The sequence below is a fragment of the Chinchilla lanigera genome, unplaced genomic scaffold, assembly GCF_000276665.1.
Source record: "Chinchilla lanigera isolate Chin_1 unplaced genomic scaffold, ChiLan1.0 scaffold00037, whole genome shotgun sequence".
In the NCBI taxonomy this organism is placed as follows: Eukaryota; Metazoa; Chordata; class Mammalia; order Rodentia; family Chinchillidae; genus Chinchilla; species Chinchilla lanigera.
The window spans coordinates 15,417,844-15,444,954 of NW_004955438.1; the positions used below are offsets into that span (position 1 = coordinate 15,417,844).

At 37.1% G+C, this 27,111-nt stretch overlaps 1 protein-coding gene across 4 annotated transcripts in view; it reads right to left on the minus strand.

Annotated features, from left to right (window-relative positions):
* The window catches only part of Btbd7 (BTB (POZ) domain containing 7), a 100,028-nt gene that overhangs the window by 72,166 nt on the left and 751 nt on the right, over positions 1 to 27,111 (minus strand). The window contains exon 1 of one of the 4 annotated variants that reach the window (XM_013517216.1): positions 9,704 to 9,724. The exons of the other annotated variants lie outside the window; for them this stretch is intronic. The gene's annotated coding sequence lies outside the window, so the exon portion shown is untranslated. Of the gene's footprint in view, positions 1 to 9,703; positions 9,725 to 27,111 lie in introns of those variants that run through there. 4 annotated transcript variants of the gene reach the window in all.

Here is a 27,111-nt window from a genome sequence, read left to right on the forward strand (position 1 = left end):
GGTACCGGGAATCAAACTCACAACCTTGCACTTGCCGGGCAGGTGCTGTGCTGCAGGGCTAAATCCCTAGCCCCTAATCTAATCCTTCTAGATAATTCTAAAGCAATGTCAGCATTTTGTTTCATCTGTAAATATTTTCATGTGTATCTCTAAAACAAGGATGTAAATACCATATCCCTATTATATCTAAAATAATTAATAATAATTCCTGAACATAAACTTTCTAAGAGGTGCTCATATTTCCCCAATTGTTTATTCTTAGTTGTTTGAATTGGGATTCAGAGACTTGATCAGATTTAGGATTATTTTTGTATTTTTTGTTGTTGCCAAAAATGATTCACAGGTGGTAATATGTACTCCCAACAGAAGATACAAAATATCTATTTAATTCTCATTCTATGAGATTATTAATCATCAAGGATCACCACCTAAAGTCATTATTTCACCAGGGTTCACCACTTTGCATAAAAGTTCTGGAAGTCCTCTTTTGTGTCTTTAGTTGTGCTGTTGCAACTGCTTTCAGTTGACTCAAAATTTTACCTTGATCTGAACTGACTCAAAATTTTACCTTTCGTGGTCATTTTGACTAAGGGGAAGACCCACAAATCATACAGTGCCAGATAAGGTGAATAAGATGAATGAGAACACACCACAATGTTTTAATTAGTCTGCCTTTCCATTGGATGGCACCAGCAGCAGCATGCAGCATAATTTTTGGTCTTTTTAAGAAAGTGTTTGGAAAGTTTATTTTTTTGTTATTTTTTAAAATAGCTTTTTATTTTTATTAGTACCTGTTTGCAAGCACATAATGATTACATTCATTGTGGGGAACTGGGACAGGTACATAACACATCTTAATTCTTTTTCTTTCCCTTCCCCTCCACCCCTTTTTATATTATTTGTTTTAGTTTTTTTTAACCAGCATCAGATTAATTTACTTTATAAGTCCTCACTAAGTTGTTTACTATAAATACTCATTAATAGCTAGAGTAACAGGCCAAAAAACATATAAAACACGTTAGACAATTATACTAAATCCAGGTACACTTTCAGATACACTGTCCATGCTTCCTTACAATCACCTTTTTCTCACTCACTTTTTTCCTATTGTCTGTCTTTTATTTTGTGATTTATTTATATTTTGGGTTTTTCACATAAATCATGTGATATTTAAATTTATGTGTCTGATTTATTTCACTTAACAATATAGTCTCAAGATGCATCCATTTTCCTCCAAATGACTCGAGTTTATCCTACTTTATTGCAGAGCAGTACTCCATTGTGTATAAAAACCACATTGTCTTTATCCATTCATCTACTGATGAACATATAGGCTGCTTCCAAGATTTAGCTATTATAAATTGTAATGCTATAAACATGGACATGCATACATCACTGTGATATGATGTCTTTAACTCTTTTGGGAAGACATCTAGAAGGGGGAAAGCTGTGTCAAATGGAATTTCTAGGTTTACTGTTTTGAGGAATCTCCATACTGATAGTACAGTGGCTGTACTAGTTTACATTCCCACTAACAATGTAGAAGGGTTCCTTTCTCCCCAACCCCCATTCAGGCCCACCAGCATTTGTTATTTGATTTCTTAATGATGGCTATTCTTTCTGGAGTAAGGTGGATTCTCAGTGTTTTTTAAATTTGCATTTCTTGAATGGCCAGCGCGGTTAAATATTTTTTCTGTATTTACAAGGTGTTTGTGATGCCCATTTTTTGATTGGGTCTTCAAATTTAAGGGGTCTAATTTTTTGAGTTCCTTATATATTCTGGATAGTAGTCCTTTGTCTGAATAGCTGGCAAGGGCTGGGGATTTAGCTCAGCAGCACAGGCCTACCTGGCAAGAGCAAGGTTGTGAGTTCCATTCCCGGTACGGGGAGGCGGGGGAGGGGGGCGGGGTAAACAACCCAGAACAAAAACTATAAATAGCTGGCAAAATGCTTTTCCCATTCTACAGGTTGTCTCTTCACTTTTTTGGTGATGTCCTTTGTCATGTAGAAGCTTTTTAATTTGATGTGATTCCCATTTGCTGCTTCTTGGTATTATTTCTCAACTGGAGTTCTGTTTATTAAGTCTTTGCCTATGCATATGTCTTCAAGAGTTTTACTTACTTTGTCTTCCAGCAGAATGTTTGTTTTAATGTTTAGATCTTTGATTCATTTTGATTTTTTGTTTAGTGCATGGTGAGATATATGGGTCTAGATTCAACTTTCAGCATATGGATAGCCAGTATTTCCAGCACTGTTTACTATTTGTTAAGAGTATTTGGCCCCTTTGTCAGAGATAAGATAGTCAAATGTACCTGGAGTTTTGTATCATTTATTCTGTTCTACTGACATGAGTCTGCTCCTTTGCCAATATCATGCTGATTTTAATCACTGAAGCTTTGTAGTATAACTTGAAGTCCAGGATTATGATGTGCCCTGCCTTGCCCTTGTTGCCCAAAACTCCTTTTGCTATTTCAGGTCTCTTGGTTCCATATGCATTTTAGGATTGCTTTCTCTCGTTCTGTAAGGAACACTATTGCTACTTTGACTGGGATTGCATTAAATCTGTGTAACAATTGTAGAAGTATAACTATTTTCTTTCTTTTTTTTTTTTGGTTTTTTGAGACAGGGTCTTGCTTTATAGTTCAGGATGCCCCTGAATCAACTATGTAGCGCAGACTGGCCTCGAATTTGCGGCAATCCTCCTGCCTTGGCCTCCTGAGAGCTGGGATTATAGGCATGCACCACCACGCCTGGCTTAACTATTCTGACTATATTGGTTCTACCCATCCAGGAACAGGGGATATGTTTTCATTTCCTGAAGTCCCCCTCAATCTCCTTTTACACAGTACTATAGCCTTCACTGCAAATGCCTTTCATTTCTTTGGTTAGGCTAATATCTAAGTAATTCATTTTTCTTGATGCCATTGTGAAAGGTATTGTTTCCCTAATTTGTCTCTTAGTAAGTTTGTACAGGAATGAGTGCTGACTTTATATCCTACTATGCTTCTACACTTGGTTATTAATTCTAGGAGTCTTCTGGTGGAATTTTTGGGGTCCTCTATGTAGAGATCATGTCATCATCAAATAACAACTTCTTTCTTTCCTCTCAATATTCCTTTTACTTCTTCCTTTTGTATAATTGTTCTGGTTAATGTTTGAGAACTATATGGAACAGATGTGGTGACAGTGGGCATCCTTGTCTTGTTCCTGATTTCACAGTGAACGCTTTCAGGTTTTATCCATTCAATATGAGGCTGGCTGTTGGTATGTCATAAATGGCTCTTATCAGATTGGAATAAAGACCTTCCATACCTCTTTTCTTTTTTTTTTTTTAATCATGAATGGATGTTGAATTTTGTCAAGTGCTTTTTCTGTGTCTTTTGAGATGACAATGTAATTTTTGTCCTTGTGTTTATGTGATATATTACATTTATTGATGTGCATATGTTGAAACATCCCCACATCTGGAATAAATCCTATTTGGTCATGATATATGTCATTTTTGTTGATTTAGTGCATTCTGTTTGCCAGGATCTTGTTAAGGATTTTTGCATTCATGTCCATTAAAGAGACTGGTGTGTAGTTTCTCCTTTTTGGAATCAGTGTAATGTATGCTTCCAACAATAACTGGGAGTACTGCCTACTTTTTTATTTCATCAAAGAGTTTGAGGAGTACTGGCATTAGAACTTCTATGAAGTTCTTGTAGAATTCAGCAGTGAATCTGCTGGGATGTGGGTTTTTCTTAGGTGGTAGTGGATATATTTTTTTTGTTTTTTACTTGTTCAATTTCATTGACTGAAATTAGACTGTTATAATTTTTTTTAAATTTTATTTTAAAGAGAGTAGTATGTGAGAAACTAACAAACAAAAAAATAGAACAGTAGCAGCATACCAGTATCACGAACATAAACAAATCAAAGCAAAAACATTCAAAGTGATACAGGGTCTCAAGACAAACTGTTATAATTTTTATATCTTCTGGATTCAGCTTTGGCAGTTCATATGTATCTAAGAATCTATCCATTTCTTCTGAATTTTCCATTTTATTAGAGTACAGGTTCTTAAAGTAGTTATTAGTGATCTGGAGTGTGGTAGAATCCACTGTAATTTCATCTTTTTCATTTCTAATTGCACGGATTTAGGTCTTTTCTTTCCTTACTTGGTAAGATTGGCTAATGGTTTGTCTATTTTGTTTCTTCTTTCAAAGAACCAACTCTTCAATTCATTGATTTTTTATACTTTTCTAAAGTCTCAATTTCATTAATTTCTGCTCTGATCATTATAATTTCCATCTTTGTACTAACTTTGGATTTCAACTGTTATTTTTCTAGGACCCTGCGGTCATATGTCATAAATGTTATCCTGATTATGAAAACATAATCATTATGTTATTTTAGCTTGCTCTGTTTTCTCTTTCTCTTCCTCTTCCTCCCCTCCCCTCCCCTCCCATCCCTTCCTCTCCTCTACTCTTCTCGAGACAAGTTCTCACTATGTAGTTCAGGCTGGGCTTGAACTCATGGTGATCCTCCTGCTTCAGCCTTCCAAGTGCTGGGAATACAGGCGTGCTGGTAAATCATTTTCTAATGTGCAAATTCAACACTATAAACTTCCCTGCTGGGACTATTTTCACTATGTCCCATGAGGTCTAGAATGGCATTATAGTTTGATTATAGAAATTGTTTAATTTCTTCCTCAATTTTATCTGTGACTTGTTGATTATTCAGGAGGGTACTGTTTAATTTCCACATGTGTATAATTTTTGTGGCTTCTTTGGCCAATGGGATAACTTTTATTCCATTGCACTTACTTAATGGGGTATTAATGGGGTATTTTGAAGTCTTTCCATTAAGGTTGTATTTATATTCATCTGATTTTTCATGTGCATCACTGTTTGCTGAAAATCAAGTTGGGTGCACTGCTATTTGGTGGATATATGTTACCTTGTCCTGTTGAATTGTTCCCTTAACCAATATGTAGTATGTAGTGAATTTCTTTGTCTCTTTTTTGATTAGTCTTGGATGGAAATTCAGTGTGTCTGAAATCAGGATACCTATTCCTGTTTTTTTCCAGGTTCTCATTGCATGGAGCATTTTCTATCCTTTTATGTTTAATTGACACACAGTAATTGTATATACAGTATTTGTTAAAAACAGTTTGACATTTCAATACATGGATATAATGTGTAGTGATCAGATCAGGATAATTGGCGTATCTATCACCGTGGACATATATCATTTCTTTGTGATGATATATTAAAGTCCCCTCAACTATTTTGAAATACTTAATTAGCTGTTGTCAACCACAGTTACCCTATTACCCTATGGAGCATTGGAAGTTATTCCTCCTCCCTATAGCCATCCACCTGCCCCCTGTACCCATTAACTATCTTCTTTCCATCTCTCCCTCTTCCACATTCTTCCCAGGCTGTGGTAACCAGTTTTACACTCTGCTTCTTTGAGAGCAACTTTTTAGCTTGCACATATAAGTGAGAACATGCAGTATTTTACTTTCTGTGCCTGATTTATTTCATTTACCATAAAGCCCTCAAGTTCCATTCATGTTGCTGCAAATGACAAAATTTCATTCTTTTATGGCTCAATAATATTCAGTTGTGGGTACATACCACCTTTATCCATTCATTCAGCAACAGATGGCTAGGCTGACTCCATATCTTGGCTATTGTGAACAGTGCTACAATAATCATGTGACGACAGATCTTGTGTCAGTGCACTGATTCTAGTTCCTTTGGCTATAAACCCAGTAGTAGGATTGCTGGATTGTATGGCATTTCTATTTGTAGCTCCCTGTGGAACCTTAATACTCTTTTCCACAATGGCTCTTCCTATGTACATTCCCACTAGCAGTGTAGGAGAATTACCCTTCAAATAATCAACACTTCTCCAGAATGACACCTGACCAAGCACTTTCTTTAGGGTAGACACAGCAGGCACCTGACTAGAGTCACTCACCAGCTACTGCATGTCAAAGGACTCACAAGAGAGCAGAATCCTGTGCTTTCCCTCCACTTCACAGCACTCGCTCGCCTGTTCCACCAACATGTTTCTCCCTGAAGCTCTCTGGAGTTCCTAGTATTTGCTCTGTAGATTTGGTCTCTCTTGCCCATGAGCCAGGAGCAAGGGAGAAAGTACAGATTGTTTTTTTCCCTTCTCTACATTATGTTCTGCCTCTTCAATTTCTCTGTAGGTTTTAATTTTCCTGTCAGATCCTTTCTGGTTCCTAGGGATCTACTTCTCTCTTATTTTTTCATCCCCAAGTTGTTATTTTCCAATGTCTGGATTCCAAATCTGAGAGGCTGGGTTGTTGTTGCTTACCACTATGCCATTTTCTCAGAAGTGCATTCACTATATTTCTGATTACACCTTATAAAGACAATCATAAGAAAGGACTTCGAGATCTGGTTCAGAAAATAACAAGAATAATGGAGTAAGTGTGTCTGAAGAAAAGGGGAATATTTTGAGGGAGATTAATGGCAATGTCTATTTTACTGTAATAATGTCTTTAAAAAAGTCACTATATATTTCAATCACCCATGGGTACACATATATCATGTCTTTATATTGATGCTTTCAATTCTAATTCAGGTTTATATAGTTTTTAATCAATGCTCTTGATCTTATATCTGTTTCTTTCTCACATGCCAAACCTTATTTTCTCAATGCTTCCCATCATTATCACTGTTCATTACCTTATCCCACAATATACATACAACAGCCTCAGAATGAAAATATCAACACTACCAACAATGTGATAAAAATATACGACACATACATATGTACACACACACACACACACACACACACACACCTCACTATGTAGCCCAGGCTGGCCTTGAACTCACAGTGATCCTCTTGCTTCAGTTTCCCAAATGCTGAGATTACAGGTGTACACCACCACACCTGGCTACATATATATTTCTACAATTCTTTTCAGCCTTGGTATATGCCAAACAGTCACTGTGTACGTAAGTCACTTGAAATAGTTACAGTATTTACTTATGACTTTTATTCTTTTTTTAAAATTGGTACTGGGAATTGCATGTCTATATCTGTTTTCATGAGAAGCCACTTTGAAGATATCAATATGTAATACAACCACCATTGTTAATTCCCTACCACTTTGTTTGTAACTCTGTATTGTCTGTATTGTGCTTGTGATATGTTGTAAAATGTTGTATGTCTGTTAATGTTTCCCTCCTTTTATCTTTAAAATAAAAAAAAAATAAAAAATAAAATAAAATAAAATAAAATTGGTACTGGGAATCAAACTCAGGACCTCATATTTGCCAGGCAGGCACTGTGCCACTGAGCTATGTCCCCCAGCTACTTGTGACTTCCAGTCATTGCATTTTTAACTTTTACATAATATCCCAAATACTATTTTTTGGACTACTATCTATTGGTTCACTATCAAGCAATACTGAAATTAGCTGGGAATATCTTCCTCTTTTCTCTCTCCCCAAGTATCTAATTTAAATTAATAGTTTTATTTATAGTTAATATCTATAGGTAATTAGTGAGTTCATCCTACTTTATACATATTTTCCCCAGCTTTAATGATTAAACTTTAATAAATTACCACTGAGTAATTATATACTATACTGTCTTTCAATCTCAATTCTACCAACAAAACATATACTGAATGCTTATCATTAAAGTATTAAAGACTGTTATTAAGACTAGAGGTCTAGCCAGGCATGGTGGCTAGACTCAGGAGGCTGGGACAAGAAGACTGATAGTTTGAAGCCAGGATGAGCAACATTGTGAGAATATGTCTCAAAATAAAATTTAAAACAGGCTGGAGAGTAGCCCTGGGTTCAATCCCCGGTAAAAAAAAAAAAAAAAAAAGACAAGACTAAACAAAACAAACAAAACCTAGAACTTTAAATTATTAGTAAGAGAGTGTAGACATGTAGTTAGTAGTTCAAGATCACATGCAAGAGAAGATTTCCCCCTTGTTCACATCCCATCTAAACAAGTCAGAGAATATTTTTATTCACATTAAATATAGCCTTTTTCATTTCTTTTGTTGGGAAATGAACCTAAGACCTCATGCATCCTAAGCACACACATGGCCACTGAGCTACTCCCTGACCCCTAAGATTTCTTTTAAATTGACATTTTCCTATAAAATTCTATTGCATTACTGAAAATGAAGATTATACAATCTATTGTAATTTAAAAGAGCTGTCAGGCCTCTGATACTTTTTTCCCTGTTAAAAATGCATTTTAAAAGAATATACAATCATAGCTGACTAATCCATGTAACACTGTTTTAAGTGTAACAATTTGTAAAACTGTAAGAATTTTTCTGACTAGGAAATGAGGGAAAGAATGCAGACATAAGTCTGGTTCTTAGAATTCAGGCTACAGTAAATAGATTTGGTTAATTTGGAATGTGGTAAGTTTTTTTTTAATAAATGAAGCTTTGATTGACTTCTAAAATTACATATTCTTAGTGTTCTCTTAGAATTTCTAGCTTTGAATTTATTTTATTTTTTGAATTTAATTTATTGTATTTGTGCTAGCAATTGAACCAGGGGTTTACCCACGTTAGGTCAGTGTTCTTCCTCAAACATAATTCTGTACCAGTTATAAAATTCCTTAAGTAAAATATCTGTGATAGAGCCAGGTGTGGTGGTACATGCCTGTAATCCCTGCACTTGGGAGGCTGAGGAAGAAGGATCCCCATGAGTCCTGGGTCAGTCTAGGCTACATAGCTGAGATCAAGGCCAGTCTGAACTACACAGTGACACCCTGTCTCAAACCAACCAACCAACCAACCAACCAACAAACCTGTTATAAATGCATATTTATCATAGTCTGACATTAGTTTCTTAGCTGTTTAAATGATCTTTATAAAAGTAATGTCTGAAGAGTCACGAACAACTTAGGAACAGTTACTAGGGAAACTCCTGTAGACCACCATTCTTTTCTTCTTTCAAGCTACTGGGGCTAGAGCAGAAGGTCTTTGTACTAAACTGCATCTCCAGTCCTATTTTTTTTTATTTTGAGGTGGCCTAAGTTTCTATGTTACCCAGGCTAGGCCTGAACTTGTGATCCTTCTTCCTCAAACTCCCAGAGTTCAGGGATTACATGTGAGCACTATTAGGCCTGACTTAAATCATCATTCTTAAATAAGGTAAAAAAAATCCAAACCAAGGACAGAATTTTTTTTTTTTTTATTTTAAAGAGTAAAAGGATAACATAGTAATAGGTGGGCTTACCGAATTACAGACAAAGTGGTAGGAAATTATCAATGGTTATTGTTTTACATATTGTTATCTACAAGATAGTTTCTCAGGAAAACAAACAGACAAATAATAGTGAGTTACAGACAAAAGTGGCAGAAGATTATCAATGGTTGTTGTACTATACTTTGGTATCTTCAAAGTGGTTTCTAAAGAAAATAAATAGAGCTATACATGAGTGACCAATTGAATAATCATTGACTATTCTCAATGATTGTGGTAGGAAACACACAGTAATAAACATACATTCATTTACAAAATAGCACAGGAATAATACAAACATTACAGAGTTATGGATGGATTAGCAGGAAAGTATCAATGGCTGCTGTAATACCTGGTGGTATCTTCAAAGTGGTTTCTCAGGAAGACAGAGATACACAAGAAAAATCTAACAAGTAGTTACAGCCTAAGGGTCGTGAAAAATAGCGGATTACCTCCTCACCAGTGACTCCTTTCACTGAGGTGTGATGGCTGGAAGGAAGGCCAGGATTGAAAAGAAGGCCTGAGAGACTTGCACCTGTGTCTAGCAGCAGGCTGTTGACTTTTTCCTCTATAGTCATTATTACCCGGGGCTCCTCCATGGAGATGACAGTCGGGCCAGAGGGAGAAGGCAGAGTATGCCCTGGCCCCGCCTCATTCCTGTTAGACTAACTGGTAGGATGGGTCTGAGCTCTGGGGCCTCCGCTTTAGAGGGCAGACCGTCGATCTCCAGTGGTCTCCTTTGCATTCAGGGCATAGCCCAGGGGGCTTCTTAGGGCAGTTCATCTTGAGGTGGCATGGCTTTTAACAGTGGTAGCAGATGAATGTAGTCGTCGAGTTCTTTGTGGGGCCCCGAGAAGCAGCCTTAGGGTCTGTTTCTCTTGGTACTGCAGCAAAAGCAGCTGTTTTTTCTTGGTCTCTTTGTTTTCTTTCCTTGGCTTCCTCCTCGTCATGGCTATGGAATACTGAGGAGGCAAATTCTAACCTCTCAAGTGAGCCATGTGGGGCGAAAGCCCTTTTTTGTAGCTTTTTCTCTCCAGTCTCCCAGCGCATTGGGACCCCACAACCACTTAGTGTCCTCTCCCCAACCGTGAGCACAGGCAGCAGGAATCTAGGTGCAGACCTCTCCAGAGCTCCATGTACTGCTCTACTGCAGCCTGCACTGTCAGGGGAAGAATGGCTTCCAGCGGGGGTCTCCCCACGTATTATGCAAGGTCTTCCTGGTTTCTAGCTTCCAAAAGGCTCTCATGACCCCGGTCAACCACACCCCTGAGTCCTCGGGCATTGTCTGTATTCTCGTGTTCTCTGAGTCCTTGTTCAGCAGCTGCTCCTCCACAGACTCTAGACCTTTCTGGTTCTCAATGGCAGGGGCAAGAGCGACCCGTTGTGTGGCATGTATTACCAGGGGTTTCTCCATGTTGGGATGATTCACGCACGTCCCCGGGCGGGCCTCTGCGGCCGGCGCGTGGTGGGCCAATTGTGTCATTGCACCTCCGGGCCATGACAGTTCTTGATCGCATGGTGGTGGCTGGTTTGATGGCTGGCGTGCGCCAGTGCGCACTGCCACGTTGCTTCCCAGATGCCAGCTGCCTGCCTCCCGGGTGCCTGCGCAGCTGGGGTACGGCCCAGAGGTCGGAGCTCCCCACCGCCCGGCTTCCCAAGGGCAGGCGGCCTGCCTCCCAGGCCAAGGACAGAATTATTAAAAGAGATATTATTAGGGTTTTTTTGTTGTAGTGGTGGGGATCAAACTCAGGGACTGTGGTCCTATACCCTCAACCCTTTTTAAGTTGTCCAGGTTAGGTGTGAACTTGCTCCTCCTACCTTAACCTGCAACCAGCTGAGACTACCAGCATGTACCACCAGGCCCAGTTTACATACATACATACATTCATTCATTCATTCATTCATTCATTCAGTCTTTTTGAGACAGGGTCTCTATGCAGTTCAGGCTGGCCTTGAGCTCATTTTGTAGCCCAGGCTGGTCTCGAACTCACAATGATTCTCCTGCCTCAGCCTCCAGAGTGATGGGATTACAGGCGTGTGCCACCATGCCCGGCTTACAATTAATTTTTAAAAGTAGCTATTTTTCCGTAAAAATTAAGTTTATATTAAATCCTACACTTGAACATTATTATGCATTCAAATGTATATTAAAATTTAATCATGTCAATATTTAACTTATCCTTAAAGGAGATGTTTTTGCCTTCTATTACTAGAGTTTGAAAACTTGGGATTTAATCTGTTTAACTGAATTTTAAAGGTTATAAAACATTATAATAGGGGCTGGGGATTTAGCTCAGCGGCAAAAGCACTTGCCTGGCAAGTGCAAGGTCGTGAGTTCGGTTCCCGGTACCAGAGAAAAACCAAAAAAAAAAAAACATTATAATACTCAACATATTTGCTAAATGTTCTCTACCCACCCAAGTCTTAATTGTTTTCCTAGTCACTTATCAGAATAATACATGTTTGTTGTTAAAATTTTAAAAATAAATACACAGGAGAGTATAGAAGAAAGCAATTCCCTAAAATCTGCTTAATTCTCCACAAAGATAACTTGTAGCAGTATGACTGCCACTTTTCTAGAATTTTAACATATATTAATTTTAAACAGCTTTAAACTGTCTTAAACAGGAGGTCCCATAGTTCTGTAAAAAAGCTATTTTCATTTCACAATAACATGGTTGCAGAAACATGGCCAAATACAAAATGTTGCTTTGTCTTTTAAAAATCTCTACCTAGCTGGGCATAGTGGCATAAACCTGTAATTCCAGAACTTGGAAGGCTAAGGCAGGAGGAATTCTTGAGCTCAGGAGTTGAACACCAGGCTAGACAAACATACTGAGATCTGCCTCAAAATAAAAAAAATAAAATCAATAAAAGTAAGAATTGGGGATGTAGATCTGTGGTAGAATCCTTACCTAACATGTGTGAGTCCATGAATGCAATTCCCAGGGCCACATAAATAAATAGATGAATAAATACCTCTACATAGAACTCCATTACACATATATGCCATAATTAATTAACCATATCCACACTGAGGGTCATATCCAATTTTTGAACATTCTAAACACTGTTACAATCCATTTACCTGTATCCTTGCCTACTCCAAATTGTCTCATTAGAATGAATTTCAAGAGGAAGATTACTGGGTTAAAGAGTATATATACATTTTTCTAATTTAGAGATGCATTGTCAAATAAGGTACAATTTACATTCCAATCAAGTCTGCATGAAAATGTTCAAAATGCTGGGCAATACTACTTTTTGCAATCTGAGGAAAAATGATCATACTATTTAATCTTTTTATTATTAGTGAAATATACTTTTTATTAATATATTTATTAGTCCCTACGTTGCTTTATATTTTTTGTTCATTTTTCTATTTGGCTGTTCTTTTATTAATTTGTAACACATTCCATATTAATATTAAAACTGCAACAGAAACATTCAAGTTAGCCTTTAAAAACTGTGATGGATTTTGTTATACATGTTTAGCTTTTTTAAAATAGTCAATTCTGTCACTAGTATTCTTTGTAAACTGGGTTTCATGCTTGCTAGAAACATTTTTACATCAGAAAACAAATTTATTTATAACTATGTAAGGAATTAGAATAGCATTTGAGAAAGTTCTTTAATTTGTGCTATAACCTCTAAATTAGACTGTGGTAAGTACATGTCTATCAAGCAAAAAGCTGACATTATAGTTTATAGCACAATTATTGTTTAGGTAATTCAGTGTATTATTTTTTAAAATCCTAAATATAATTGTAACGACATATAACTGGTGCTGCTGTGAAATAAGATGGTAAAATTTTCTACATAACTGGAGCATCTTTCAGTAGGCAGAGAAATGCAGTGTTAGGTTTGTCTTCTAAGTTTCCTGAGACTGCTGAGCTTTATTTACACAATCCTTTATTTTTACTACAGGTACTTCTCTTTCAGCCAGCAACATCAACAAGTGGGTCTAATCTCAAGAGTGCTACCTTAACCCTTTCTAAACTGCTTTCCCCAAGTGTCTGTTAATGCCTTTCTGTGCTCAGACCACAAACTAGAAAATACCGGCTGAGGAGGGTCAGATGATGAAACACTGAAGAAAGGAAATCTCCATCCTTCAGTAGCAACAATATAAAAGTTTGGTCTACTACCTCTAGGATTCAGGTTATTTTGATTTTTTTAAAGTTTACTTACCAAGTAAACCTTCTCAAGCTGGGCGTGGTGGTGCACACCTGTAATCCCAGCACTCGGGAGGCTGAGGCAGGAGGATCGTTGTGAGTTCGAGGCCAGCCTGGGCTAAAAAGTGAGCTCAAGGTCAGCCTGAACTGCAGAGGGAGACCCGCCTCAAAAAGACAAATAAATAAATAAATAAATAAATAAGTAAGTAAGTAAAATAAAAATCTTGAGACACGTCACTTAAATTGCCTAAGCCCTTTGATCTTCCTGCCTCAGCCTCCTCCCCAACAGCAAGAATTACAGCCATGTGCTGCCATAGCCAGCTATCTCTGTTGATTCTTAAGGAATGTATAGTATTCACTTGCACTAATATGAGATATTTTTACAGTACAGCATTCCTTATTATGTCCAAATTTCTTATTTGTACAGAAAACTGCTCAAATAGAAAGAAATCTCAAATTTTTTTTTAGAAAAAATGAAATCAATTAGTATGAAACCTTTGAAAAATTAAGATAAATGAGTTGCTACTTTCTCCAGCCAACATAATTGCAGTTATTCTTAACTTTCCTCATTTTTAAGATCGAATTGGTCTTACAATTTAGTGGGTTTTAATGTGTTCAAATGCTAATAATTTTAAAATATTTTTATAAAATATCATCCCATGACCATCAGCAGTCATTCCCATTTTCCTCTACTTCCTAACCAGAGAGCACTACTAATCTCTGTCTTTATACATTTTCCTATTTTGGACATTTTGCATAAGTGAAACCATACAGTATGTGGTCATTTGTGATTGGCTTCTTTCAAAGTTCAACCACATTGTAACATGTATCAGTGATTCATTCCTTTTTATCTGCTGCATAATTATTTATTTAATTTACTCACCCATCCATCCACTGATGGACACTGTTTCTATTTTTTGGGTCATTATGAATAATGCTGCTGTGAACATTTGTGCAGAAGTGTGGACATCATTCTATGTTTCTTGAGTATATAATGAGGAGTAGAACATGTATTTTGAATTGTTTACTTTCTAAATCAGCCATGGTAGCACATGTCTGTAATCCCAGACTGCCACAAGTTTGAGGCCAGCCTAGCCTATGCAGTGAGTGCAAGGTCAGCCTGAATTACAAAGACCCTGTCTCAAAAGAACCAAAATACATAAATAAACTTTTAAAAAAATTATTTACTTTCTGACCCTCCTTTCCCTTTCCACTATAAAGTAAACTACACAAGATCAGGGTTAGTTTTTCATTGTTAGATCTCCATTGACTAGAACTGCATCGTACACACAGTAGGTACTGTTACATTTTTTTTTCTGAGTGCATGACTGGAATAATTTTTTACTTTCTTTGGGTACACCAACTGAGCAGAGATGGAGGGACAATTCACATTCAAGATGGTAGAGATCATAATTGTGCTCTGGTAAACCAAGAAATCACCTATATAATATAGGCAATTAAGATTTGATAAAATAATTGGGTTTAATCTTGATAATATTAGAGACATGGCCACTATTTTCATTAGCTCTCGAACAAAACTTTATCCAAAAAAGGTAATTTCTGAAAGCATCTGAAACCTATCAGGCTTTCAGTAATCATGGGTGAAAAATAAAAGTGAAGTAGGAAACACAATTAGTTCTCTTTGCAAAGGCCTTTTTTTTTTCCTGGTACCCGGAATCGAACTCATGACCTCACACTTGCCAGGTAGGTGCTGTGCCGCTGAGCTAAATCCCTAGCCCCTCAAATGTCTTTGTGTTGAATATACCCAGGGTCAAAATTGCAAGTATTTCTCCCTCATTCCTCTATAGCAAACTGGTTCACCAATTCTACCACAATTTAGACCAAGTCATTACTTATTATTTCAAATTGTCACAAAACAACCCTACCAAACTTGATTTCTGCTTCCAGTATAATTCATCTAGCACACCAACATATATTAATTTTTCCTAAAATAACAGAGGTTCAACTAAGCATACAGAATAAATACAAACTCCTAGCCATAAATTCTACCTCTTGTTCATATACTGCATTTCTCTTAATTTGGAAAGCTTCATTTTCTTCAGCCCAGTTTTATAGATTCTTCACTGAACAAATATTTGGGCACTGACTATGTGCCTAGCACTGTGCTTAGTACTGGGGGTTATGGCAGTGAATAACACAGTCTTGGTTCTTATGTTCGTACAGTCAAGTGAGAAAAAGAGATATTTAAATAAATAATTACATAAACACTGAGATAAATGCCATGAAAAAGCATGAGGTCCTATGACAAAGAATGAGTAGAGATGATTGACAGAAGAAGCTATGGTGAGAGTTAAGGCAGTTAAACAGTTTAGCAAATCCTAGAAACAGAAAGTAAAGTGGCTGGTGCAGAGTAAGCAAAGGGGTTGGAGGAAAGAATGATGTTAGGTGAAGTAGGGTCGGTAGGCAGAAGCCAGGTCATGTACACCTCTGCAAAAGACTTCGAGTCTGCAGCTAAGAAATCTGTTTAACTTTGCTAAGCCTTTCTAAACTTAATTGTGGAAACCTCTGTAAGAAGACCCAGTAACAGTCATGTATGGTATTCCATGGAATATACATTTAGTTACAATAGTCACGGTATCATGCAAGCAATGTCTAGCTTGGGCTCATGCTTATGTTTTGAAAGTAACACAATACAAAAATTGATTTTTATTAAAAAAATCAAAAGGTACTGCACAGAAAAAAGTTAACATAGCAGGTATGACACTGCTATCCTTGAAAAGATCTGCCTGTAAGGCTGGACTTTGCCCCATGAGCCATTTCCTTTTGTATTCTTTTGCTGCAGTAACCCTTAGCTGTGAGTCATACCACGTGTCAGTCCTGTGGAGTCCTCCAGTGAATTATCAAACATCGATTTGGTTTTGGGGATCTTAATGCAGGTACAAAATGGGATACCATGTGATGGCTTCATCTAACACTAGACTATGTTATTTGGGAATAAATATTTAGCTGGTATTCAGGTATAAAGCATTTTTCTAAAAAAAATCAGAATACTGGTCATGTTAACAAGAAAGACGGTGGCTATGATTGGAAAGAGGCAAGAGTAGGCCTTCTGAAATGCTTATAATATTCTACTTTATGGCCAGGGTGGTGTCAACTTTATTTATTTATTTATTTAGTTAGTTAGTTAGTTAGTCTTTTTGAGAAGGGGTTTCGCTATGCAGTTCAGGTTGGCCTTGAACTCACTTTGTAGCCCCTGGTCTCAAACTCACAATGATCCTCTTGCCTCAGCCTCCAAAAGTGCTCGGATTACAGGCATGTACCACCATGCCCAGCGAGTGTCAACTTTAAAATAATTGTTAAAAAAAGTTAAAATTATTTAATGTACTTCTTTGCATGTATATTCTTTGCTATTTCAATAAAGAAGTTCTAGAGAGTACTATGGTTTATATCCAAAAGTCCCCCAAAGCCTCATGGGGTTTTTAGGAAGTGGTTGGATTATGGGGTGTGATGCTCAGCAGTGGATTAGTCCGCTGATGAGTTCATAGCAAAATGTGACTTGGGAGGTGAATGAAGCCTGGTTGGAGGAGGTGGGTCACTTAGGGCATGGCCTAGAAGGGTTTATCTTTTCTTCCCTTGATCTCTCTCTCTGCTTCCTGCACCATGAGCAATTCTCTGCCATGTTGCCCTGCCTTGGAGCCAGCAAACTATAGACTGAAAACTCTACAAACTGTAAGCCAAAATAAACCTCTCCTCCTTTAAGTTGTGGATGTTAGGTACTGTGTCTCAGTGATGAAGAAAGTAACCAAGACATAGAGTGTGTACAAATTTGAAAGTTTCAACTGAAGCCTTGAAACTCAATCTATTGCCTAAAGGAAAAAACATAGAATGAATGGAAAGCTAAGCACTGGGCTACAGGAAATGCTGATGATTTGGGGTCTGTGAAAGGAAAAAAAAAAAGTGAGTAAAGAAAGGAAAGTGTAGAAAACACTAAACAAGCTGGGTAGTGACCACGACAGGGTGCATGTAAGAAACTGGCCCTTGAATGAGGTTTACTCCAAATTGAGAACTCATCTCTTTCCTCTTTGCTACCACAAAGTTTGAAACACACTTCAATTTCAACTTCTACTCTGAACGAACAAGTAATTAAGATTTCTATGTCCTCAACATACTAAGCTCCCAGAGTATTAGAAATGTATCTATAAATCCTCACTCTACTGCTATCATCTTATTTTTCCTTTGACAACTATGTGAACCAACTATGTGCAAGATCCTTAGCCAAGCACAGTCTGGATTTTAAAAAAAAGGAGCTCCCAGTCTGGTGCAGGACATGTCTCACATATAAGTAACACAATGGGTACAGTTGGGTAAAAGCAGAAAGAATCTGAACATGGCATGGAAGTTAGAGGATGGTGATTAGGCTTCAATGGAAAGAGGGTATTGCTCTGGTTTGTCCATTAAGGATATCAGAATTTAAACAGGAGAAATGTAAGGTAAGGACATTTTAAAAGAGAGAACAGTTTAAGATTTAATAGGTAACACAATACCTATGATGTGGAACAACCTACATGTCCATCAACACATAAATGGACAAAGGAAATGTAGTGTAGACATACAATGGATTACTAGCCACCTTAAAGAAGAAACATTTGACAATATGGATGAACCTTCAAGATGTTACGCTAAATTAAATAAGTCAGTTGTAAGAAGACAAAAATTACATAAAGTTACTTATATGAGTATTTATCTAGGTCTGGTCACTACCCTGACTAATTAGTGACTATAGTAGTCAAATTCATAGACTCCGAATGGAATGCTGGCTCCCAGAGGCAGGGTGGGAGAAATGAAGAGTTATTATCCAACAGGCACAAAATTTCAGGTAAGCAAGATGAATAAAGTCAATAATAATGCACTGCATATTTAACAAATTGTAAGAGGGTAGACCTCACATTGTATTACTACGCAAAATTAAACTTTAAAAAACAGAAATATGTAGGATAACATATAAGCACTAAGAAATAAGGCTAGAAAAGAAGGCTTGAGAGCTGATTAGATAGGAATAAAAAAGAAAGAAGCAAAGATAATGCCATTGTCCTTATAGGCAGATAAAGGAGACCAAGTGGATCAGCTAGAGAAACAAGAAAAACAGAAGAATGCAGTCTCAGAATTTAAAGGAGGAAAATGAAATGGAACTGAAAACTTGGAGATGTTTTGATTCTTTTTTAGAAGTATGGCTGCAAAGTGGTGCAGAGAAGTAAGGCAGTAGAAGAGAAGGATGTGGAAATTTGAAAAGATGTGTGTGAAAGGCGGTATTAAAACAAATGAACAATTGAATGGGAATGTTGCAGTAATGGTGTAGTTTTCAGACAGGATGACTGTGGTCCACTCAGATATTTGGCAATGTCTGGCGGCATTTCTGGTCACCACATGTGGGGGATCTATTGGCATTTAATGGGTAGAGGCCAAGAATGCTGCTAAACATCTTACATTATTAGTCCCCCACAACAAAGGCTCAAAATGGCAATAGTGCCAAAGTTGAGAAGCCTATAGTATAGTGTAAGAGATGCAGAAGAAAGAGGCAGAGATAAGCCAAAGAAGCAAGGCCTTTGGTAAACAAGAATATGCATGGAGGAGAAAGACTTCCAGTTCTCTAGCTGGTGACCTGATTATAAAAATAATAGCACAATGATGGAAGAAGCTTCAAAAATTTATTTACTTGAAAAGTCTACTGACTATGAAAACTGTCTTACTCTTCTTGTTGCTGATTCAAAATACCCAATACTCACAAGTAAAGCGGGAAAGGTTTATTTAGCTCAGTTTGTAAGGTTTCAGTTTGTTGTTGGCTGGCTCCAAGGCAGAGTGGCATGGCAGGCTGGCATGGCAGACAAGCATGGCACAGGAGAAACAGTTCATGGTGGGCAGAAGGTAACAAAAACAAGGAAGAGATGATCACAGCTCTTTCTATCCCCTTATACCTCATCCAGGCTAAACTAGGGTGGGTAACAATGACACCTTTAATCCCAGAGTCACACACTCTAGATCCAGCCACCTCTGAAAAAAACCCAACCCATAACCTCATGAGGCTTTGGGGGTACATTTAAACATCAGGCATAACAAAAACATTCCAACTTATCTGATAAACATATGAGCACAATGTGCATGCCTTAAATCATTATCTACACAGTGACTACTTGATACAGATAAACCACTTTTCTTCTGAAATAGTCAAAACTTAAAATACTGGTATACTTTTTAAAAAAGAAATCTATATAAATGTAGAAATTATATTGAAAAGGTTAATAAATATAAATGATCAGAGTGCCCTGCTAGTGTAATTTTATTTTATAAAATTTCCCATGTGCCTTCTGGAAACTAATTACAGTTGATTTTTATATTAACAGTTCACACAGAGAAAAATGTGAAAAGGAAGCCTACAAAATACAACTTTTAAAGCTGCAAAGTGATATTGCTATGTAGAGTAAAAGGGAGTTAACAGTGATTACATAAAAATGGGGATCCTGATGTGGTGGCACACACCTGTAATCTGAGCTCCTGGGAGTCTGAGGCAGGAGGATCAAGAGCTTGAGGCCAGCCTGGACAACCTGGTGAGACTGTCTCAAGATAAAAAATTAAAATCTGGGGATTTAGCTCTTTGGTAGTGACACCCCGGGTTTGAATTCTCCCAGTACCGTAAGGCAAAACAAAACAACAAAACACTAATATTGCTTGAACTAAGTAAAACTTCTCTTGAATAAATAAGTCTACAGACATAAACAGCACATACAAAATACAAGACAGATCTTGGCTTAACGTCTCAAAATTTGAAACAGAAATAGCATTACATACATTTGCACATTTTGAAAAGTGGGAGAAAAAATATCTAAGCATCTGTGTTCCATATAGCGTATTAAGTGCTTTCATACAGACTATCTTAGTTCAAACGGGAACCTTCAGGGTGATACTATTCATTTTACAGATGTGGAAAGTAAGGCACAAGAAAGGTAACTGCAGTAAAAAGCTAACAAACTAGACATGAAAATAAGAGTCTTCTGTATAGTCATATACGACAAACAGATCTTTTCATATATCCCCCATATAACCTTCTAAATTTCTAAATGTATATTCTATTCCTCTTTCCCTTATTTTAAAAATAACTTCCCTGTTTTAAAAATCCCTATGAAGTTTAATTTGCTTGACTAAGGCCAACACATGATGAATCTGCAAATTTTAACTCTTTTTCTCCATCCTTCCTAACTTGTCAGACATTGTTGAAGCATGTGACTCAACTATGACTCTGTAATTAAGGCTGTAATCAGACTTCTATGTCATTAGCTATTACTAACATTTGCTACAAACTTACCCAACTGTGCCACAAAGCTTTTTGCTTACAAGAAAATTCTCAAGTCTAGTCTCAAGCAAGCAAAAAGTATTTTGGGAAGTCTAAGACAAGAATAATTTGTTTTTTGCAGCATATTATAGAATTCTTCCCAAATAACTCACAGATGAATCCCAGGTAAAATAAACCTAAATATAATTTCAAAACATGGAAAAAAGACAATATGACCCAATGTATACATGAATCAAAAACCATTACAGTATATCTCACAAATATGTACCAATATTATGTCAATCAAAACATACTTCTGAAGTTTTTAAAGACACATTATACTTGGAGTTAATTCTGCCATACAAATCTCCCCCTAAGAAGGGAGGGAAGGAAGGAAGGAAATGGCACAATAATAGCACACTCATTACTACTCCTTCCATAAGGATTATGGCCTAGGGAGACTCACATTTTTTCTCAGTGAAAATTTCTAGATAATAATGAAGGATAAGCAAAAACAATGTCTGGTCTAATTAATTTTTCCACTTTCACTTTAAAGACAATAATATACCTCCAGTTTATTTTAAAATCACTTACAAAGTACTCTTTCATGTTATTATTTGATCCTAACAACTGAATACTTACTATGCACCAGATACTATGCTATATCCTGTATGTTTTCACATAAAGCATAGTTATGTGGAGAGGTCAGACATACAAGTGATATACTGGAACATGGTCTGAACAGTTATCTGATGTACCAACAGAGTAGAGACCTACTGTTTGATTAATATAAGTGGATCTTGAACAATAAAAAGGACCATATCAATCAGGAGAATTTTAATGATAATTCCAAGAAACTGGTTTATTTTTTTTTTTATTTTTTTTGGTTTTTCTCCGGTACCAGGAACCAAACTCACGACCTTGTGCTTGCCAGGCAGGCGCTTTTGCCGCTGAGCTAAATCCCCAGCCCAAGAAACTGGTTTAAACAGTAAGAAATTGATCTGCCATGAGAAGATCCAGACCCTGCAAACCATGTGGCTAAATGATGTTATGAAGGGTATAGATTCCTTCTACCTCTCTGTTTTGCAAACTCCAGGGAATTCTTCATCTTCTGCAGTTACAAGACAGCTGTCAGGAGCAATAGGAGTCTCATGCTCCTTTTAAAAAAAAAAATCTCTTCCCAGTAAGGCAGGGCAGTACACATTTGTAACTCCAGCAAATATGAGCCTGGCCTGGGGAATTTAGTGAGCTGGGGATATAACTCAGTGTGAAGGCCTTGGGTTCAATCATTAGTATCACCATCACCACCACAAATAAATAAATAAATAAATTTTAAAAATGAAAATCCTCAAGTGTACTTAGGAGTGTCTCCTTTCAATCCAACTGGGACAAAAAACAGTTTACAGGAAGTGCCATGAGCTAATCAGTTTGGACTAGCCAAAAGCTACCCCTGGAGCTGGTACTGAATCACCTTTTCCAGCCTCCTACATGCATGAATAAAAGCAAATTTCTGCCACAAATTTCTGCCACTGCACATACCAGCTGGGAAGCTCACAGTTCATGACAAGAAGAAAAACTTGGGGCTGGGGATTTAGCTCAGCGGCAAAAGCACCTGCCTGGCAAGTGCAAGGTCGTGAGTTCGGTTCCCGGTACATGAGAAAAACCAAAAACCAAAAAAAAAAAAAAAAAAGAAGAAAAACTTCAAGCACTAGGTAAGCACATTAAAAACACAAAAAAACAGGGACTATAAAACAAGTTGGACAAAGGGGCCAAAAAACATACACTGAAGGAAAGATAGTCTCTTTAATAAATGGTACTGGGAAGCTAGGTGTAGTGGTGTACACCTGTAATCTCAGCACTGGGGAGGCTGAGGCATGAGGATCACGGTGAGTTTGAGGCCAGTCTGGCCTACACAGTGAGTTCAAGGCTAGCCTGAACTACATAGCAAGACTGTCTCAACATTAATAGCTAAACTGATTGTCCTTAAAAACCATACTCTTTAGTGAAATAAATCAGACAAATATGTGTAAATATTGTACTATCTCTCTGGTGTGAAAAACTGGAAGTATAAATAAGGACCAAAATGTATTAATAGATATTGTGAAATAGGAAGTAATTGTTCAAAGGAAAGGGGAATGGGGCAGGTGGATGGGAAAAGAAAAAATGATAAAATGGAAACAAAGCTTGGTAAACAAATGGGGGGAAAAGGGTTGAAGAGAGGGGAGGGCAATGGGAGAAAAGGAGGAACTAAGATACATCATGTACAGGTACAAATTCCCTCTGATAATGTGATCATTATGCATATCTAAATTGTACCAACAAACTCTGTCTCAAAAAAATATAAATAAATAAATGGTGCAGGGAAAACTGGCTATCCACATGAAGAAGTTTGAATCTAAACCCATATCTATTACCATGAACATATCTAAAATCAAAATGGATCAAGGTCTAAGTGTTAAAACGGAAACAATCTGTTGGAAGATAAAATAGGTAAAATCCTTGAAGACGCATGCAAATATGTTCTGAAAAGAACCTCAACTGCACAAGAAACAACATTAATAATCAACATATGGGGTCATATCAAATTAAAAAGTTTCTTCACAGCAAAGAAAACAAGCAAGAGAGTAAAGAGACTCTCATGGAATGGGAAAAATTTTGCCAGTTATTCCTCAGATAGAGAACCAATATCTAGAATATGTAAATATTCAGATACTCAAAAACATTAGAACTCCCCCAAATAAAAAACCCAATCAAAGAATGGGCAGGTGAAATGAATAGACACTTTACATAAGCACAAATGGCCAATAAGTACATGAAGAAATGTTCAACATCACTGGCCATTAGAGAAATATAAATTAAAACACTACGATTCCATCCTATGGTCATCATCAAGAAATCAAATAACAAATGCTGGCCAAGGCTGCGGCAGGAGGGACACGTCTACGTTGCTGGTGGGAATGTATACTAGTACAACCACTATGGAAATTAGTATAGAGATTCCTCAAAAAACTTAAACTAGAAATTCCATTTGCCAGAAAAAAACTTAGAAGTTAAAGGCACAAATAAATGGAAAGACATCTAATTTCATGGGCTAAAGATTTAATATTGTTCAAATTGCAATACTACTCAGAGCAATCATCATTTTAATGTAATGTCTAAAATCTCAATAGCCATTTATTTTTTGTTTATGTAGAATTAGAAAATAATTCTATAAATATAAGGCATCTCAAGAAATTCCAAATTGCCAAACAATCTTAGGGGAAAAAAAGTGGAGTTTTCACACTTACTGATTTCAAACTTTAAAGCTACAGAAGCTTAAACAGGGTGATACTGGCAACAAGACAGACTTAAAGACTAAAACAATACAATAGAAAGCCCCAAAATACTGTAAATCCTTGAAATTTAAGATCAAATGATTTTTTTTTCTTAATGCTAGATACCAAACCTAGGGCCTTGCATATGTTAAGCATGTTCTCTACCACTACACTACACCCTTGGCCCCTCAGATGATTTTTAGTATGAGTGCCAAGAGTATTCAATGAAAAGAATATGACACCAAAAACACAGGCAACAAAAGAAAAGCTAGGTAAGCAGGATTTCACTAAAATTAAACACTTTTCCACAAACTGGGAGAAAATATATTTAAATCATGTCTGATAAGGGACTAATATTTAGAAAATCAAAGAACTACAACTCAACAACAACAAAACCAACTTAAAATCAACCAGCGTGCCACACACACACCCCAAATTAAACCAAACTGCTCAAGCACCCATATATTGGCCAGAATGTGGAGAATAGAATCCTTGCACATTTCCCAGGAGAATGTAAAATTTTTTCAGCATCACACCCCCACCAAAAGCCGCACGAAAACAGGGATTTGAATAAATATTTTTACACCCACATCCCTTGCAGCAATTACACAACAGTCAAAAAAGGTAGACACAACTCAAGGGTCTATTGCTGGATGAATGGATAAAAAAAATGTAGCATACAAATAGAATGAAATATTATTCACTCTTAAAAAGGAAACTCTGACACGTTACAACATGGAACTTGATATTATGTTGATAAGCCAATAATAAAAGGACAACTACTGTATGATTCCACGATTCCATTTATATGTGATATGCAGAATATCAAATTCACAGAGACAGAGACTATGTGATATGTTGGTTGCTAGGGGTTGGGAGGTAACCACATTAGTGTTTACTGGGGTACTGAATTTCAGTTTGAAAAGATAAAAGGATTCCAGTAGACAGGGGCCAGGGATGTAGCTCAGTGATAGAGCACTTGTTTAGGCATCACAAGGCCCTGGTTTCAATCCCTGGCACTCAATAAAATGAAATGAAAAGAATATGGCTGGTGGTAATGGTTGTACAACAATGTAAATGTATAAATGCCACAGATCTGTAAAATTATCAACGGTTAAGATCATAAATTTTATGTTATGTGTATTTCACCACACACAAACACATACTCTGCAAGCATTCCTACCTACTCCACCCTACTTTAGGATCTCATCTGTTCCAGTCAGGTTAAACAGCTAGCTACTATCTTTCCTGGATCATTCCACTCTATCCTCATTCTAACTCAATCTGCAGATCACTGACAGGTTCACCTTGCTGGTCTATCACATTAATCCCTGGCCTCCAAACTTTCAAAAGCTTTTTTATTCTGCACAACAGAATAAAAAACCCAAAGCTCTTCAACTCAGCAAACGTTCTATAGAGATAGCCTTCCAATTAATTGTCTTAACATTTCCTATGGAAATCATTCTCTCAAGGAAATTCAGTTCTCAGCTCATCTTAGTCTCCTAATCTCCTCCCCGCAAGTTAATCTTCAATTTATACTCTTGCTCTTCCCTCACAAAGTGACTGCTTCCAACTCTGTAAATATAAACTTTCATTGGCTAGTTAAAGCCCCAAGTGTTCCAGGAAGTTCTTTAGACTCCTGAGGCCTCATTCCATCTCTCTCTGTCCTGAACACCCACAGAATTCTTTCAGACCCGTGTGCGTACATCTTATCATTCCAGTAAGAACCCGACAGCAAAGTCTATATATTACATTCTTACTCCTCCCTTAGCTCTAGTATAAGGTGGAACACAAAGTAGATCTTCTGGAATCATTTAAGTGACTTTTATGTGTGAATTTCAGTGACTAGAACATGAAACGAGACTCATTTGGTTTTCTTGTATTTCTGAAGATTAACCTATGAAACACTGTTAAGTAAAATAGCTATGATCCAATCAGATGACAGGTGGAAATTAGTTTAACCAGGAGAACAATCACAAATATTTTAAGCACTAGTATTAGAGTCTAATACAAAGAACTTGTTTAAATGCTGGTGTTGGGACACAAAACAATATAGTATTTAGTTTTTGTGGGACAGAATATTGACCTACATTATTGAATTCACACAAGAAAGAGCTATGCTACAATAAGATGAAAATGTAATCATGGGGCTATGAAAACTCCAAATAAATGTCACTCAGTTTTTGTTAAATTCAGATTGGAAAAAAAAAATTGCAGTTATATGAGTGAGCTGTCAGAATTAGAGGCACACTCATTTCTGTTTTCAATTGTACTGCACAAAGATCTAGGGATAGGTAGTGTGGTGAAGAATACAATCAGGGAAGACTGGGCAGCAAAAGAGCTCTCTAAATGGCATGTTAATAGGTCTAGGTCCTAGTTTTGATCTCACCCCTTGTCAACTCTAAGACTCATGCATGGCAAATCACACACTTCTCTGGGCCTGCTTTCTGGGCTTTTAATACAACAATCACACTACATCTCTACAGGTTTTTCTCACTCCAAAATTCCAAGACAAGTGTAATCACAGCTGCAGTTAACAATGCATGATTCTTGTAAGGCCATTTGAAATCTTCCTTCCACATTTCAGGATGAAGGCAATTTATTTCAGCAAGCTAGAAGAAATGGATGCTACTCAGAGACAAAGAGTTCTGTTAGTTGAAAAAGCTAAGTAATTCTGCAAAAGATGCCTCTTTTCTCGTTACAGTAAGGTGTTTTAGCACAGGAAAGAGTGGCACCGGTAACGATGGCCAAGACTGCCTGAGTAAATTAGGCCTACTCCAGAGTACTTATTATCTGTGCTGGTACGTGAAAAGGTGCCATTGTAGTTCAAAGCAGAAACAACACTTCTCAGAGTTTCTCCAAAAACCTAAAGTTCTCGCTCACCTCGGGGGTAAGGTAGTAAACAGCTGTGCAAAGCATGGGAAAAGACAAGCCTTTTGCCACTCAAGTATTCCAAGGAGCACTGCCTCCTCCTCTTTATCAAACACTCGGTATTGTCTCCCCTCTACCTGTCAAAACTCAATTCCAGCTTTATCCTCCAAACAGTGACTTATCGGACAATCTACCTTCTCCCCCTGAGAGTGGCCTGC